Source organism: Schistocerca serialis, unplaced genomic scaffold (assembly GCF_023864345.2).
Source record: "Schistocerca serialis cubense isolate TAMUIC-IGC-003099 unplaced genomic scaffold, iqSchSeri2.2 HiC_scaffold_318, whole genome shotgun sequence".
Taxonomy (NCBI): domain Eukaryota; kingdom Metazoa; phylum Arthropoda; class Insecta; order Orthoptera; family Acrididae; genus Schistocerca; species Schistocerca serialis.
In genome coordinates, this window is record NW_026047887.1 from 25,001 (window position 1) to 30,000 (window position 5,000).

The window sequence follows — 5,000 nt, forward strand, 5'->3', positions numbered from 1 at the left end:
TTAGAACTAGGGCGGTATCTGATCGCCTTCGAACCTCTAACTTTCGTTCTTGATTAATGAAAACATACTTGGCAAATGCTTTCGCTTCTGTTCGTCTTGCGACGATCCAAGAATTTCACCTCTAACGTCGCAATACGAATGCCCCCGCCTGTCCCTATTAATCATTACCTCGGGTTCCGAAAACCAACAAAATAGAACCGAGGTCCTATTCCATTATTCCATGCACACAGTATTCAGGCGGGCTTGCCTGCTTTAAGCACTCTAATTTGTTCAAAGTAAACGTGCCGGCCCACCGAGACACTCAATAAAGAGCACCCTGGTAGGATTTCAACGGGGTCCGCCTCGGGACGCACGAGCACGCACGAGGCGGTCGCACGCCTTCGGCTCGCCCCACCGGCAGGACGTCCCACGATACATGCCAGTTAAACACCGACGGGCGGTGAACCAACAGCGTGGGACACAAATCCAACTACGAGCTTTTTAACCGCAACAACTTTAATATACGCTATTGGAGCTGGAATTACCGCGGCTGCTGGCACCAGACTTGCCCTCCAATAGATACTCGTTAAAGGATTTAAAGTGTACTCATTCCGATTACGGGGCCTCGGATGAGTCCCGTATCGTTATTTTTCGTCACTACCTCCCCGTGCCGGGAGTGGGTAATTTGCGCGCCTGCTGCCTTCCTTGGATGTGGTAGCCGTTTCTCAGGCTCCCTCTCCGGAATCGAACCCTGATTCCCCGTTACCCGTTACAACCATGGTAGGCGCAGAACCTACCATCGACAGTTGATAAGGCAGACATTTGAAAGATGCGTCGCCGGTACGAGGACCGTGCGATCAGCCCAAAGTTATTCAGAGTCACCAAGGCAAACGGACCGGACGAGCCGACCGATTGGTTTTGATCTAATAAAAGCGTCCCTTCCATCTCTGGTCGGGACTCTGTTTGCATGTATTAGCTCTAGAATTACCACAGTTATCCAAGTAACGTGGGTACGATCTAAGGAACCATAACTGATTTAATGAGCCATTCGCGGTTTCACCTTAATGCGGCTTGTACTGAGACATGCATGGCTTAATCTTTGAGACAAGCATATGACTACTGGCAGGATCAACCAGGGAGCTGCGTCAACTAGAGCTGAGCAGCCGGCCGCCCGGGAGTGTGTCCCGGGGGCCCGCGCGAACACGCAAGCGTCCGCTCAATTATTCTGCAAACAGGAGGAGGCTGAGCTCCCCTGCACAACACACCTCGAAACCCTCTCAGGTCCCGGCGGCGCGCAGCGCCGTCCTAAGTACTTGGTCGGGTTCGAGAGAGGCGCAATCGCCCGGAGTTAGGCGAGTAGACGCTTTAGGTGCGACCACCCGTGCTCCCAACTGAGCTTGCCGCTGCCGACAGAGGCCCGGGAGCGTGCTGTCGTGGCATTGCCGGCGGGAGACAACACGCGCCACCTACGGTGACCGGCAGCTCCAACGCCAGCGCCACAGAAGGACAAAAGCCCCACTTGGGTGCCGAAGCGAACTCTCCCAGCACAGCGCACGCGCCAACACGTCCGCACAGCTGCGATACAAACCACCTGCGAGAACCGCTGGGGCGACCGAGCAGCAGACGGCGTCGCGGCGCCGAGCGCCGGGCGGCGGCGCATCCTCAGCGCACACAGTCCTCAATCGGACCAGCACACTGCAGATGGCCACCGCGCTTCGCACCGGGCCCGCGAGGACCTACTTTGGCCGCAAGGCGCCGCGAGCAGGGGGCGCCGGCGCGCAGCTGCGCCGCCTGCCGCGTCCGTCGGCCGGCGCGCCTGCCACTGGCCGCCCCCACCAGCCGGCTGTAGCGCGTGCGCCCACGCACCGCGCTGCCAGCACGCCGGGCGGCCCCCCCTCACCGGCCGGGGACGGTCCCACCCAGCCACCGCCGCGTATCGCCTCACACCCAGATCCCCTTTCGCGTTCGTGGGCATGGTGGGTCCCCTTTCACGTTCGTGGGCATGGTGGGTATCCCTGAAACAACCGGTTAATAGCTCGACCGATCGTCGCCAACACTGATTCACCTCTAGCGAGAACAACCGCACCACAACGGGTTACCTGTTGTTCATTTGCGTAACGTCACCAGCAAACGTAGACGTCCATCGCCATTTGCAACGAGTATTGCATGCCTGTGTCAGGTGTCACAACACACTACGTCTGCCCACATAGACGCAACAACATGTGCACGCCTCGAGAACACGTGGAAGGTAGCCCCCGTACGTATGCGGTGTCCATTGCGCGAACGACTGTCAGCCGGCCTCTGCAGGATGTCGCAGATGTGGAACGCGGTGCAACATGCTATCACGGTGTGTGAGAAGAGACGACTACGTCCGAATACACGCTCCACTACATCAACAGACTGCTCATGCTGATCGCCATCCAGGGCGTCCGTTCCTCCCACACGTCTGAATGGCGTACCACACTGCAATCCAGCTCTTATAGGGAGACGACACGTAGCTGCGTGCACAATATTTGGACTGTATGGTCTGCCGTTGCTAGGCGCAGTCGTCGTACGGTCACACATGTGCCACGATGTATCATTCAGTACATACGGACCAATGTGCAGTACAGTTTGTGGGTTTTGCGTACATCGGCGGACAGGTGACAGGCCGTACCACAACGTAGGCTGAGTACGTCGGCATGCGAAGGGCATTGAACATGCAAACTTCTCAACGACCAGCTTGCGAAGGCAGGGGGGAAGGGGGGGGGGCATGTACGTCCTGCTGCTATCCACATTACAGTGTATAGCAGGAGCATGTGGAAAGTCAGCAACACCTGCAAGGTGTTTAACATGACGCGATACACAGGGGACCGGGCAGTGCGAATAGCGAACTATATTGCGAGGGTTGCGGTTAGGCAACACTACACTAATTTAACGAGTTGCATAACAATTACAGAGCAGGTTCAGCGACAACGTGCGTCAGGTTAAGGCGCAATATAGGTTAGGTTGAGGCACAATATAGGTTAGGTTAAGGCACAACATGGGTTACGTTAAGGCACAACATGGGTTACGTTAAGGCACAACATGGGTTACGTTAAGGCACAACATGGGTTACGTTAAGGCACAAATTAGGTTACGTTAAGGCACAAATTAGGTTACGTTAAGGCACAAATTAGGTTACGTTAAGGCACAAATTAGGTTACGTTAAGGCACAAATTAGGTTACGTTAAGGCACAAATTAGGTTACGTTAAGGCACAAATTAGGTTACGTTAAGGCACAAATTAGGTTACGTTAAGGCACAAATTAGGTTACGTTAAGGCACAAATTAGGTTACGTTAAGGCACAAATTAGGTTACGTTAAGGCACAAATTAGGTTACGTTAAGGCACAAATTAGGTTACGTTAAGGCACAAATTAGGTTACGTTAAGGCACAAATTAGGTTACGTTAAGGCACAAATTAGGTTACGTTAAGGCACAAATTAGGTTACGTTAAGGCACAAATTAGGTTACGTTAAGGCACAAATTAGGTTACGTTAAGGCACAAATTAGGTTACGTTAAGGTACAATATGGGTTAGGTTAAGGTACAATATGGGTTAGGTTAAGGTACAATATGGGTTAGGTTAAGGTACAATATGGGTTAGGTTAAGGTACAATATGGGTTAGGTTAAGGCACAACGTAGGTTAGGTTAAGGCACAACATAGGTTAGGTTAAGGCACAACATAGGTTAGGTTAAGGCACAACATAGGTTAGGTTAAGGCACAACATAGGTTAGGTTAAGGCACAACATAGGTTAGGTTAAGGCACAACATAGGTTAGGTTAAGGCACAACATAGGTTAGGTTAAGGCACAACATAGGTTAGGTTAAGGCACAACGTAGGTTAGGTTAAGGCACAACGTAGGTTAGGTTAAGGCACAACGTAGGTTAGGTTAAGGCACAACGTAGGTTAGGTTAAGGCACAACGTAGGTTAGGTTAAGGCACAACGTAGGTTAGGTTAAGGCACAACGTAGGTTAGGTTAAGGCACAACGTAGGTTAGGTTAAGGCACAACGTAGGTTAGGTTAAGGCACAACGTAGGTTAGGTTAAGGCACAACGTAGGTTAGGTTAAGGCACAACGTAGGTTAGGTTAAGGCACAACGTAGGTTAGGTTAAGGCACAACGTAGGTTAGGTTAAGGCACAACGTAGGTTAGGTTAAGGCACAACGTAGGTTAGGTTAAGGCACAACGTAGGTTAGGTTAAGGCACAACGTAGGTTAGGTTAAGGCACAACGTAGGTTAGGTTAAGGCACAACGTAGGTTAGGTTAAGGCACAACGTAGGTTAGGTTAAGGCACAACGTAGGTTAGGTTAAGGCACAACGTAGGTTAGGTTAAGGCACAACGTAGGTTAGGTTAAGGCACAACGTAGGTTAGGTTAAGGCACAACGTAGGTTAGGTTAAGGCACAACGTAGGTTAGGTTAAGGCACAACGTAGGTTAGGTTAAGGCACAACATAGGTTAGGTTAAGGCACAACATAGGTTAGGTTAAGGCACAACATAGGTTAGGTTAAGGCACAACATAGGTTAGGTTAAGGCACAACATAGGTTAGGTTAAGGCACAACGTAGGTTAGGTTAAGGCACAACGTAGGTTAGGTTAAGGCACAACGTAGGTTAGGTTAAGGCACAACGTAGGTTAGGTTAAGGTACAACGTAGGTTAGGTTAAGGTACAACGTAGGTTAGGTTAAGGTACAACGTAGGTTAGGTTAAGGTACAACGTAGGTTAGGTTAAGGTACAACGTAGGTTAGGTTAAGGTACAACGTAGGTTAGGTTAAGGTACAACGTAGGTTAGGTTAAGGTACAACGTAGGTTAGGTGAAGGCGCAATGTAGGTTAGGTTAAGGTACGATATACCTTAGGTTAAGGTACAATATCGCTTAGGTTAAGGTACAATATAGCTTAGGTTAAGGTACACGTTGTAGGGAAAGGTGTATTTTGGGGGGGGAGGGGGCGGCAGGTTCGTTGATAGTGATTATCGTAAGTGCATGCCTGCGGGATCAT

General features: G+C 50.9%; 1 non-coding gene across 1 annotated transcript in view; it reads right to left on the reverse strand.

Moving 5' to 3' along the window:
- The window catches only part of LOC126444969 (small subunit ribosomal RNA), a 1,909-nt gene extending 791 nt beyond the window's left edge, over positions 1–1,118 (reverse strand). Inside the window, exon 1 of the ribosomal RNA XR_007582881.1 lies at positions 1–1,118. This exon is cut by the window's left edge and continues 791 nt beyond it. This is a non-coding gene — a ribosomal RNA (small subunit ribosomal RNA).
- Between the last annotated feature and the right edge of the window lie 3,882 nt (positions 1,119–5,000).